The following is a 13,035-nucleotide window of genomic DNA, read 5'->3' on the forward strand; positions in this document are numbered from 1 at the left end:
GCAGAGCGAGCTAGCACGGGACCAGTTCATACAGGCGCTCTCTCCTACGGAGCTGCGCATACAGACCCAGCTGGCTCATCCTGAGTCATTGCAGACAGCCTTGGAGATGGCTTTGGAGAGGGAGCTGGTGTGGGCTGGGGCTTCAGCTGGGGCTTTGGTGGGGGTGCAGGGAGACACACCCTCTGTGCGAGCTGGGGGGCAGAGCAGTCCGGAGCCGGAAAAGCCTGCTTGGGTGGCCGAAATGACAAAACTCATTCGTGCTGTGTCGCTACAGGCGGAACGAAACACACGCCCTGGTCCCAGGGTCTGCTGGGGTTGTGGCCAGCCAGGCCATCTGCGCCGAGTTTGCCCCATGTCCCCCAGAGCTCAGGGAAACGGCTCGGGGTCCGCATAGACCGGGTAGTGCGGACCCCTGGCTTTCTATCCCAACCACCATCATCTTCTGGAGGAGCCCACCGGCACAGACGGGAAGCAAGGCTCCACTTCCCCCAGAAGCAGACGAGGGCAAGCGGATGGAGCCTGTTGTTGTGGTGGGCCGGACCTGTGTTGGGGACTTTTGTCATGTCCCTGTCACTGTGGAGGGGGTGCCCTGCTCCGCCCTGGTGGACACTGGTTCCACAGTAACCCTGGTGAGGCCAGATATTGTGCCAGGTTGGACTCAGTGTGAGCCTACAACTGTGCAGCTCCGCACAGTCACAGGTGAGCTGGCACCCATGAAAGGGAAGGGAATAATGACTCTGACAGTAGGGGGCAGGACTGTGCGTCATCCTGTGTGGGTGGCGGCTGTGCAGGACCCTTGTATCCTGGGGTTGGACTTTCTTAGGAGCACAGGCTGCCAGTTAGACCTAAATAGGGGCACACTGAGCTTCCAGGGAGGGACGGAAGTCACCATGGCCCCCCTAATGTCACATTCACTCAACCCAACAAACCCTTTACTCCAACAGTTAAAGCAGCAGAGACTCATGGCTGCGCCCCTCCCCCACAGCTGTGGGTGACTTTTCCCCAGTCCCCCTGTCACCTACAGCGGTGTGTTACATTCCCCCAGCTACCTCCATGACACAGCCCTCTGTGAGCCCGGGTCGCATCCCCCCAGCCCAGCTACCCCAGATGGGAGAGGAGAGGACACTGTCTGCAGTGAGGGAGATATGGGGAGGAACTGTGTTGGTCTTGACCCTGAGCAGCAGGAACGGTTGTGGCAGTTGCTGTTTGAATTCAGAGACAGCTTTGCGTTGAGTGAGGAAGAGGTGGGTCAGACTCATCTGGTGCAGCATGAGATCGACACAGGTGATGCTCGACCCATCAAGATGCGTCCCCGCCGTATCCCGCTGGCACGCCAGGAGGCGGCAGACAAGGCTGTGTTGGAGATGCAGCGGGCAGACTTCATTGAGCCCTCAGACAGCCCCTGGGCGGCGCCAGTCGTCATGGTTCCGAAGAAGGGGGGCAAGCTGAGGTTCTGTGCGGACTACAGGCGGCTGAATGAGGTAACCAGGAAGGACTCATACCCCATACCACGTATCGATGAGTCGCTGGACCTGGTTAGGGGGTCCTCCTGGTTCTCCTCACTAGACCTCCGCAGTGGCTACTGGCAGGTGCCCCTCTCCCCAGAGGCCAGAGCCAAAACTGCGTTCTCCACTAACAGAGGACACTGGCAGTTCAAGGTCCTGTGCTTTGGCCTGTGCAACGCTCCAGCTACTTTTGAGCGTTTGATGGACAGGGTGCTGGATGGCATCCCCCGACAGCAGTGTCTGGTATACCTCGATGACATCCTGGCCCATGGCAGCTCCTTCCAGTCAGCCCTGGGGCGCTACGGCGTGTGCTGGAGAGGGTGGCTGCCGCAGGTCTGAAGCTCCACCCCGAGAAGTGCCACTTCATGAGGAGAGAGGTGTCCTTCTTGGGCCACCGAGTGGGGAAGGAGGGGATCAGCACCATGGAGGACAAGGTAGGGGCTGTCAGAGACTGGCCCACCCCCACCGACCAGCGTCAGCTGAAGAGCTTCCTGGGCCTGGCCTCGTACTACAGGAGGTTTGTACGGGGCTTCTCAAGCGTTGCTGCTCCACTGAACCGCCTGCTGCCGAAGGACAAGGCTTTCACTTGGACAGTGGAGTGTGAGGAGGCGTTCAACACCCTCAAACGTGCACTGATCGAGGCCCCCGTGCTCGCCCCCTGACCTCACCTTGCCCTTTATCCTGGACACAGACGCGAGCAATGTGGGCATGGGTGGGGTGCTGGCCCAGGTGGGGCCAGAGGGGAGAGAGTGGTGGCGTACTTCAGCAAAACATTTGACAAACATGAGCGCCGCTACTGTGTCACCCGGCGGGAGCTCTTGGCTGTTGTGGCTTCCGTCAAACACTTCAAGTACTACCTGGGTGGTCTGCCCTTTACTGTAAGGACTGACCACTCTGCTCTCCAGTGGCTCATGTCTTTCAGAGAGCCAGAGGGGCAGGTGGCACGCTGGTTGGAGGAGCTTCAGCCGTATGACTTCACGGTGGTGCACAGGGCAGGGGCACGCCACTCCAACGCCGACGCCATGTCCCGTCGGCCCTGTACTGCAGACGGCTGCCGCCACTGTGAACGGAGAGAGGGACGGGAGAGAGAGCTGCGGGCAGAGGAGGGTGTCTGTGCCACAGTGTGTCAGGCGAGCGGGCCTGTCTGCTGTGAGCTGCAGACTGTCGACGTGGCTGAATGGCGGCAGCAGCAGGGACGGGACACAGACCTACAGCCAGTGCTACAGTGGGTAGAGGCGCAGGTGAGGCCACCATGGGAAGAGGTGACAGCGCTCTCACTCGCGACCAAAGGGTTGTGGTCGAAGTTTGAGAGACTGCGGCTGGCTGATGGCGTGCTACAGCGGGCATGGAAGGAGTCAGCTACGGGAGAGGAGAGGTGGCAGGTGGTGGTCCCAAAAGCATTGCGGGAGGCTGTGCTCCAGAGTACTCATGGGGGGTGGGGACTGGACACTTTGGGGTCACAAAAACACTGCGCCGTCTCAGTCAGGGCTTCTACTGGGGGCAGCACAAGAGGGATGTGGAGGACTTTTGTCGCCGCTGTGACAACTGCACAGCGAGAAAGGGCCCCCCAGGCCGCTCTCATGCTCAGCTACAACAGTTCCCAGTGGGGGCTCCCATGGAGAGGGTGGGAGTGGATGTAGTTGGGCCGTTCCCCACCACAGACAGTGGAAACCGCTGGGTGCTCACGGCCATGGACTATTTCACAAAATGGCCCGAGGCCTATGCTCTGCCTGACCAGGAGGCAGAGACCATCGTCGACGCCCTGACAGCGGGGATGTTCAGCAGGTTTGGAGCTGCAGAGTCCATCCACAGCGACCAAGGCAGAAACTTTGAGTCCCGTGTGTTCGCCACCATGTGTGAGAGGCTGGGCATGCACAAGACCCGCACTACTCCTCTCCATCCTCAAAGTGATGGCCTTGTGGAGCGCTTCAACAAAACGCTTGGACAGCAGCTGGCCATCGTCTCTTCCAAACACCAGCGTGACTGGGACAAGCACCTGCGTATGGTCCTCATGGCATGCCGCTCCGCTGTCCAAGACTCCACTTCCTGCACGCCTGCCCTCCTCATGCTGGGGAGAGAGATCCGCACCCCTGCGGAGATGGCGTTTGGTCGGCCCCTGGATAGCCCTCATGTTCCTCCGGGGCCGGAGTATGCCCGGAGACTCCAGGACCGCCTGGAGACAGCCCACACCTTCGCCAGAGAGCAGCTGGTGAATGCAGGTGTGAGGCAGAAAAGGAACTATGACGTGCACACCCGGGAAGGCACTTTGTGGCTGGGGAGCTGGTCTGGGTCTACAGCCCCCTAAGGAAAAAAGGCAGATGCCCCAAGTTGGACAGTCACTGGGTGGGACCCTGCAGTGTCCTGGAGAGGGTAGGGGAGGTTGTGTACCGGGTGCAGCTTCCTCCCAGGGGAGAAAGGTGGCACTGCACCGGGACAGGTTAGCCCCATACAGAGGGCCTCTTCTCCCCAAACCCCAGGAACCCCCACAATTCCCCTCTCTGGCAATGACATTCTCCAGGCACCCACCCTCAGGTGCCGCAGACAAGGCTCCAGACAGCCCACTCCCCCTGTCTCCCCCTGTGTCACCGCGTGGTTCCCCAGAGCCACGGACTGTATTACCCGTTCCCGCTTCCTTGTCACCCATATCCCTGCCTTCATCCCCTGGGTCCCAGAGGGGCACTCTGCGACCATCACGACCACGCAGGCAAAGGAGACCTCCGGGTCGCTTCAGAGACTTTGTTTGTTCCCTCGGGGACGAGGGACTTTGTGGTGGGGGGGCTGTGTAGCGACCCGCACAGACAGCTGTGTGTTATGTGTTAGGCTAGGAGGTGGTTGTGTTGTACTGACCAGTACCCGGTGTTCGCGGGGTCCAACCTGTCAATCAACCTGCTATCTGCCAATCACGGGAATGCCTGGAATGTTCTGATGCCGGGCATCCTGGTGGTTGGTGGAGTGGCGTGGAGGGGGTTGGGCAGGGGGGTGGAGCATTGGAAGTTAAGACCAGGTTCAGCTTTTGTTCTCTCTCTCTTACGTCTGGGCTTCACAAGAGAAGGTCACGATTGGCTTGTGTCATCTATTTGGCGTGTGCTACGGCCCAAACAGTAGCCTGTGTAAAGTTGGTGTAATAAACCGTCAATTCGTAAACTCAAGCCTCTGTCTGGACAATTGTTCCTTTATGATCTAGTCGGGTCATTACATATACTGAACTGGAGTTGTTCCAGCTAAATCCTGCCTACATGTCAAATATGAGATTCATGAAAAAGTTCAACTTGACCTTACGTCTCAAGTTCCAATTCCATCCCATCTAAAGCTCGGCATGCACTCCCACTTCACACCGATGGTCACACTATCTGACATTAAAGTGCTCAAAGTGGCACAGTCATCACCTATCTGTCCTAGAAAGATGGTGGGTATCTCACACCAGAGAGGGACTACAAAGAGACGGTGGCCAAAGAGTTTCTCTGTCTGTCTGTCTGTCTGTCTGTCTGTCTGTCTGTCTGTCTGTCTGTCTGTCTGTCTGTCTGTCTGTCTGTCTGTCTGTCTGTCTGTCTGTCTGTCTGTCTGTCTGTCTGTCTGTCTGTCTGTCTGTCTGTCTGTCTGTCTGTCTGTCTGTCTGTCTGTCTGTCTGTCAGAGAGAGAGAGAGAGAGAGAGAGAGAGAGAGAGAGAGAGTGTGTGTGTGTGAGTGAGTGAGTGAGTGAGTGAGTGAGTGAGTGAGTGAGTGAGTGAGTGATTGTGTGTGTGAGTGAGTGAGTGAGTGAGTGAGTGAGTGAGTGAGTGAGTGAGTGAGTGAGTGAGTGAGTGAGTGAGTGAGTGAGTGAGTGTGTGTGTGAGTGTGTGATTGAGTGATTGAGTGAGTGAGTGAGTGAGTGAGTGAGTGAGTGAGTGAGTGAGTGAGTGAGTGAGTGAGTGAGTGAGTGAGTGAGTGAGTGAGAGAGTGTGAGAGTGTGAGAGTGTGAGTGAGTGAGTGAGAGTGTGAGTGAGTGAGTGAGTGAGTGAGTGAGTGAGTGATTGTGTGAGTGAGTGTGTGAGTGTGTGAGTGTGTGATTGAGTGATTGAGTGAGTGAGTGAGTGAGTGAGTGTGTGAGTGTGTGAGTGAGTGAGTGAGTGTGTGAGTGAGTGAGTGAGTGAGTGAGTGAGTGAGTGAGTGAGTGAGTGAGTGAGTGAGTGAGAGAGGCAGGCTCAGGAGCCTCTGAACATGCCTCATTGGGCCTTGCCCGGTGTCTGGAGTGACACCAGAGTGGCCTGAGATCTTCATTACGCTGAGCAACACTTCCAGAGATGGACTGGGGCTCGGGTTCCAGCCTGCCCTGCACTCAGCTCACTCCTCACACTGCTCCCGACCTTTATTCCACTCTGCTCCGACACCGCCCCAGGCTACTCAAATAGCTGGGGCCGCTGCGGACAGGTTATTACTTGTTAAATACCACATGAATAGCAAATAAAAAGGGCCCGAGAAGTGACCCGGGTCTCTGATTTGGCAGGGCGACAGACCAGTAAGTGTAAAGCTAAACAGTGTTAAACTGGGCAGCAGATATTAGGTCCCCAGTCACTAATGAGGTGGTTTATTCAGGGGACGCCAGGCATAGCTGGGAAGCCACTAACTGCTCTGCTGTTAAGAGGCATTTATTGAAGCACAGATCTTATTTTCACACTCAGGCCGAACATGACCCCCAGTGTGTGCATGTGTGGGTGTGTGCGTGAGTGTGAAAAGCTGCCTTTCCCTTTTGACTGACACAAGCAGATTTCTGGGAAGTAAGATCATGGCTGATGAGCTGAGTGGCTGGGTAGCTGGCTGGATGGGTGTCTGGGTAGCTGGCTGGCTGGGTGTCTGGGTAGCTGGCTGTCTGGGTAGCTGGCTGGGTGTGTGGGTAGCTGGCTGGGTGTCTGGGTAGCTGGCTGGCTGACTGGCTGGCTGGGTGTCTGGGTGTCTGGGTAGCTAGCTGGGTGTCTGGGTAGCTGGCTGGGTGTCTGGGTAGCTGGCTGGCTGACTGGTTGGGTGTCTGGGTAGCTGGCTGGGTGTCTGGGTAGCTGGCTGGGTGTCTGGGTAGCTGGCTGGGTGGCTGGGTAGCTGGCTGGCTGACTGGCTGGGTGTCTGGGTAGCTGGCTGGGTGTCTGGGTAGCTGGCTGGGTGTCTGGGTAGCTGGCTGGCTGACTGGTTGGGTGTCTGGGTAGCTGGTTGGGTGTCTGGGTAGCTGGCTGGCTGACTGGCTGGGTTTCTGGGTAGCTGGCTGGGTGTCTGGGTAACTGGCTGGCTGACTGGCTGGGTGTCTGGGTAGCTGGCTGGCTGACTGGCTGAGCAGGAGCATGTGGCCGTGGAGGGTATAAAAGTGTACTGCAGTATATTTATAAAGGGCCACAATTAACCAAACGCTAATTAACAAGCTTCCCTCCTCGAGGAAGCATGGCAGTCTTCCAAGCAGCGCAACCCTATCCCACGCTTTCATCAGAGGTGCAAAGTGAGGTTATTAATGGATAAGAACACTACCCAAGGAGACCGGCTACTGCTGAATGCCCCACATCAGCTCCCCACGGAGACGCCTTCAATGTTAAATAGGGTCAGGCTACGTACCAATATGCTAGGTGTACATTTTCACACTTTTCAGGTGCTGCTGTAGGTACTTTAAAAAAAACTTTTGGTCTTTTAGTAGACACTCTTATCCAGTGAGTTCAGACATTTTCATTATTATTTTTACTGTACTGGTCCCCCGTGGGAATCAACCCTGGCATTGCAAAGCACCATGCTCTGCCAACTGAGCCACATGGTATAACAGGGTGAAACACATTGCGTGTATGTGAATTTGTTCGTGGCTAAGCCTTTGGCGCGTTTATGACGGCTATATATAGACGTGTAAATGCCCCGTGTCTGTCCCCGTCAAACATATCTGACATTACACATCTAATCTAAGGAAACATGTCAGAGTTATGTAGCACCTCACTTTAGGCTTGTACCCAGAGCCTAGTACCCTCCCCATTTTCCTTGGTCCAGCAAGGGGAGGGCGTGAGAGGGCACAGGGGGAGGAGGGGGTGGGTGGGGGGGATTAGAGATAGGGGAATGTGCGGGTGCTGAAATCTGTAATGGGAAGGGGGGCGCGCTCGTCACTCTCTGCAGGGCCCTGTTGTCACCTCCCACACCCCATTCCTCCATCCACCACCTCCCACACCCCATTCCCCATCCACCACCTCCCACACTCCATTCCCCATCCACCACCTCCCACACCCCATTCCCCCATCCACCACCTCCCACACCCCATTCCCCATCCACCACACTCCATTCCCCATCCACCACCTCCCACACTCCATTCCCCCATCCACCACCTCCCACACTCCATTCCCCCATCCACCACCTCCCACACCCCATTCCCCCATCCACCACCTCCCACACCCCATTCCCCCATCCACCACCTCCCACACTCCATTCCCCCATCCACCACCTCCCACACTCCATTCCCCCATCCATCACCTCCCACACTCCATTCCCCCATCCACCACCTCCCACACTCCATTCCCCCATCCACCACCTCCCACACCCCATTCCCCCATCCACCACCTCCCACACTCCATTCCCCCATCCACCACCTCCCACACTCCATTCCCCCATCCACCACCTCCCACACTCCATTCCCCCATCCACCACCTCCCACACCCCATTCCCCCATCCACCACCTCCCACACTCCATTCTCCCATCCACCACCTCCCACACTCCATTCCCCCATCCACCACCTCCCACACTCCATTCCCCCATCCACCACCTCCCACACTCCATTCCCCCATCCTCCCCACTCTTACACTCCTCATCCCCCGTCTGCCTCCCTCTCCCACCCCTCTCCTCATCCCCCGTCCGCCTCCCTCTCCCACCCCTCTCCTCATCCCTCTGTCCGCCTCCCTCTCCCACCCTCTCCTCATCCCCCGTCTGCCTCCCTCTCCCACCCCTCGCCTCATCCCTCTGTCCGCCTCCCTCTCCCAACCCTCTCCTCATTCCCCGTCTGCCTCCCTCTCCCACCCCTCTCCTCATCCCTCCGTCCGCCTCCCTCTCCCACCCCTCTCCTCATCCCTCCATCCGCCTCCCTCTCCCACACCTCTCCTCATCCCCCGCCCACCTCCCTCTCCCTCCCCTCTCCTCATCCCCCGTCCACCTCCCTCTCCCGCCCCTCTCCTCATCCCCCCCCCGCCACCCCCTCTCCCGCCCCTCTCCTCATCCCCCGCCACCTCCCTCTCCCACCCCTCTCCTCATCCCCCGCCCGCCCGCCCGCCCACCTCCCTCACCCACCCCTCTCCTCATCCCCCGCTCACCTCCCTCTCCCGCCCCTCTATATGACAGTCAGAGACCCCTGAGCAGCTGGGTCTGGTGACACTTGTCAGCAGGCAGATAGTGTGTCCACTGTGTCTGACTACATCTACATTCTTACATGTTAGTCATTTAGCAGACGCTCTTATCCAGAGAGACTTACATGTTAGTCATTTAGCAGACACTCTTATCCAGAGAGACTTACATGTTAGTCATTTAGCAGACGCTCTTATCCAGAGAGACTTACATGTTAGTCATTTAGCAGACACTCTTATCCAGAGACTTACATGTTAGTCATTTAGCAGACACTCTTATCCAGAGAGACTTACATGTTAGTCATTTAGCAGACACTCTTATCCAGAGAGACTTACATGTTAGTCATTTAGCAGACACTCTTATCCAGAGAGACTTACATGTTAGTCATTTAGCAGACACTCTTATCCAGAGAGACTTACATGTTAGTCATTTAGCAGACACTCTTATCCAGAGAGACTTACATCTTAGTCATTTAGCAGACGCTCTTATCCAGAGAGACTTACATCTTAGTCATTTAGCAGACGCTCTTATCCAGAGAGACTTACATGTTAGTCATTTAGCAGACACTCTTATCCAGAGAGACTTTTTCAGACTTTTTTTTACTAGTTCCTCTCTCACACACACTGTCCCACCCAACCCAGATAGCCAACATCATGTGATTAGCCCGGGCAGGCTCCGGAGGTAAGAGGAGACCGCCCCTGCACACACACACACACACACACACACACACACACACACACACACACACACACACACACACACACACACACACACACACACACACACACACACACACACACACACACACACACACACACACACACACACACACACACACACACACACACACACACACACACACACACACACACAGTGTAGTAAGTAGTGGTGTTCTGAGCTGTCCAGGGACATGATGTTTAAACCTCCTGGTCTGTAACATGAGTCAGCTCATTAATGATTAACGTGGCAACTCCTCAAACCTACTAAATTCATCTGTGAAATGGACAGATAACCACATTCACACAAACCTATTTCTGTTCCCCCTTTCTCTCCAAGGACAATGTGTCTCCATAGCAGCGCACTGTTATATTTCTCATCAGCTTGTTTCAAAAGCCTTAAAGCTACAACATTTAGTTGGCTCTCAGAGTGTGTCTATGTCAGGGACTTGGATGTGTTAATGATGAGAAAAGTGTGGTATAGGGCAGAATTTACATGTATTTTTTTACCTTTACTTAACTAGGCAAGTCAGTTATGAACAAATAGTCATTTACAATGAAGGCCTACACCGGCCAAACATGGACGATGCTGGGCCAATTGTACGCCACTTGCACTGAGATGCAGTCACTTAGACCGCTGTGCCACTCGGGAGCCCTCAGGAGTATTTCTTTTCTTTTTCAAGAGTGTCCTGGCCAAGATAGGCAGCACCAAGTTATTCAAAAAATTACAGACAAACCACATGAAAAACTACAAGTAAATCTAGTAAAAAAACATAAAATTCACAAGAGTATAACACAATCAAAACAGGTCAGAATCAGTCTCAAGATCATTCATCAGTGATTTAAAAATACTAAGTTCTTCCAGTTTAAAAGTATTTTGTAAGGTGTTCCAGTATATGACAGTATATGGCAGTATATGACAGTATTTGGCAGTATTTGACAGTATATTACAGTATATGGCAGTATATGACAGTATTTGGCAGTATTTGGCAGTATTTGGCAGTATTTGACAGTATATGGCAGTGTATGGCAGTATATGGCAGTGTATGGCAGTATATGGCAGTGTATGGCAGTGTATGGCAGTATATGGCAGTATATGGCAGTGTATGGCAGTATATGGCAGTGTATGGCAGTATATGGCAGTATATGGCAGTGTATGGCAGTGTATGGCAGTATATGGCAGTATATGGCAGTATATGGCAGTATATGGCAGTATGACAGTATATGACAGTATTTGGGGCGGCAGGTAGCCCAGTGGTTAGAGCATTGGACCAGTAACCAAAAGGTTGCTAGATCCAATCCCTGAGCTGACAAGGTACACATCTGTTGTTCTGCCCCTGAACAAGGCAGTTATCCCACTGTTCCTAAGACATCATTGTAAATAAGAATTTGTTCTTAACTGATTTGCCTAAAATATATGTCAGTGTACGATATGACAGTACATGTCCGTGACACACAGTTCTTACCCTCTCCCTGACTTGGTGTATGTGTGTATTTTGAGAGGCTGTGTTAGGTTGACACACACAGTTCTTACCCTCTCCCTGACTTGGAGTATGTGTGTATTTTGAGAGGCTGTGTTAGGTTGACACACACAGCTCGTTCTTACCCTCTCCCTGACTTGGAGTATGTGTGTATTTTGAGAGGCTGTGTTAGGTTGACACACACAGCTCGTTCTTACCCTCTCCCTGACTTGGTGTATGTGTGTATTTTGAGAGGCTGTGTTAGGTTGACACACCACACACCCCTCCTCTCATCCCTTCTCTCCTTCCCCCTCTGCCAGGGTAAGGAGTGAGGGATGGTGTTGTGTATCAGGCTGAGTTAAAGCAATGTCAACACATTCATCCTGACAGGGTTTTATTTCAGCTGCTCAGTGGCCATTTTGTCACTGTGTGTGAGATGCACGCAAAACACACACATGCAGACACACACAAAACACACACACACGCAGACACACACACACACGCAGACACACACACACACGCAGGCACACAAACACACACGCAGACACACACAAACACACACACACACACGCAGACACACACACACACGCAGACACACACACACACGCAGACACACACACACACACAGACACACACACACACACACGCAGACACACACACACACACATGCACACACAGTCACACAGTGTTACCAGATATGTGAATGTCCTTCCTGAGATATGTTACTGTTGCACACATTGAACAGTATGTGTGGATGCACACTGATATGTTCCTGGGTGAGACTCATAGTTTGTGTTTAAAGTTACCTTTCCATATCATTTGAATTGATATGGTTAAGTAATATTCGTTCTAATAACGATTAGACCTTGAATATCTGTAATGTAAAGTTGTTGCTCCGACTTGGAAATCCCAATGAATAACACAGCTATTGATTGGTTAGCTACATGATTGACTGCAGGCTGCTTGAGCAGCTTCGGCTGGTGGAGTAAGAGAATATTAGGTTGGAAATGTGAACTATGCTGAGACAAATCCTTTTCCTCTCAACTCCAGGCCCGAGCCTGGTTCTCAGACAAATCCTTTTCCTCTCAACTCCAGGCCCGAGCCTGGTTCTCAGACAAATCCTTTTCCTCCCAACTCCAGGCCTGACAAGCTTATTCACCTTGTCAGACACGGACCTGAATTGCACTTGCAGTTTACTTCAAAGGACAGTTCTAACATTTGGGCCAAAAATATATCGGTCAAAGAGGACGATTGAAAATGTCAGGGGATGATGTTCGTCAACAGTGACAGTAGCTGTGGGGTTGGCTCTGTCGGTGCACACAAAGCTGGTGTATAACAGGGTATACATGTGTGTGTGTGTGTGTGTGTGTGTGTGTGTGTGTGTGTGTGTGTGTGTGTGTGTGTGTGTGTGTGTGTGTGTGTGTGTGTGTGTGTGTGTGTGTGTGTGTGTGTGTGTGTGTGTGTGTGTGTGTGTGTGTGTGTGTGTGTGTGATATGTGTCTACTGTATGTGTGTACAGTATGTTCAAGTCATTGTATATAAATGTTTACTTCTGTGTATTCACACTATGCATGCCCACACACGTCCTCTCCCCCCTTCTCCTCCGTATCACCCACAATCCCACTCTGCTGTTTCCCCAGGAGACGACTCCGGATAGCTCCCCCAGCCTCTTCCTGCCTTCCCCTCCCACTAATTGCTCTGTCTAAAAACGATCCTCTCTCCAGGAGAGGAGGTGAGAAGCAACGTAACAAGCTGGCCACACTCCGCTGTTTTAATTAGCGTGTGGCTTGACTCTGAGAGGACGAGCCAGTCAGCAGGCAGGTAAGGATGGAACAGTGTTGTTTTAATTAGCGTGTGGCTTGACTCTGAGAGGACGAGCCAGTCAGCAGGCAGGTAAGGATGGAACAGTGTTGTTTTAATTAGCGTGTGGCTTGACTCTGAGAAGACGAGCCAGTCAGCAGGCAGGTAAGGATGGAACAGTGTTGTTTTAATTAGCGTGTGGCTTGACTCTGAGAGGACGAGCCAGTCAGCA

The sequence above is a fragment of the Oncorhynchus gorbuscha genome, linkage group LG05 (genome assembly GCF_021184085.1).
Source record: "Oncorhynchus gorbuscha isolate QuinsamMale2020 ecotype Even-year linkage group LG05, OgorEven_v1.0, whole genome shotgun sequence".
Taxonomy (NCBI): domain Eukaryota; kingdom Metazoa; phylum Chordata; class Actinopteri; order Salmoniformes; family Salmonidae; genus Oncorhynchus; species Oncorhynchus gorbuscha.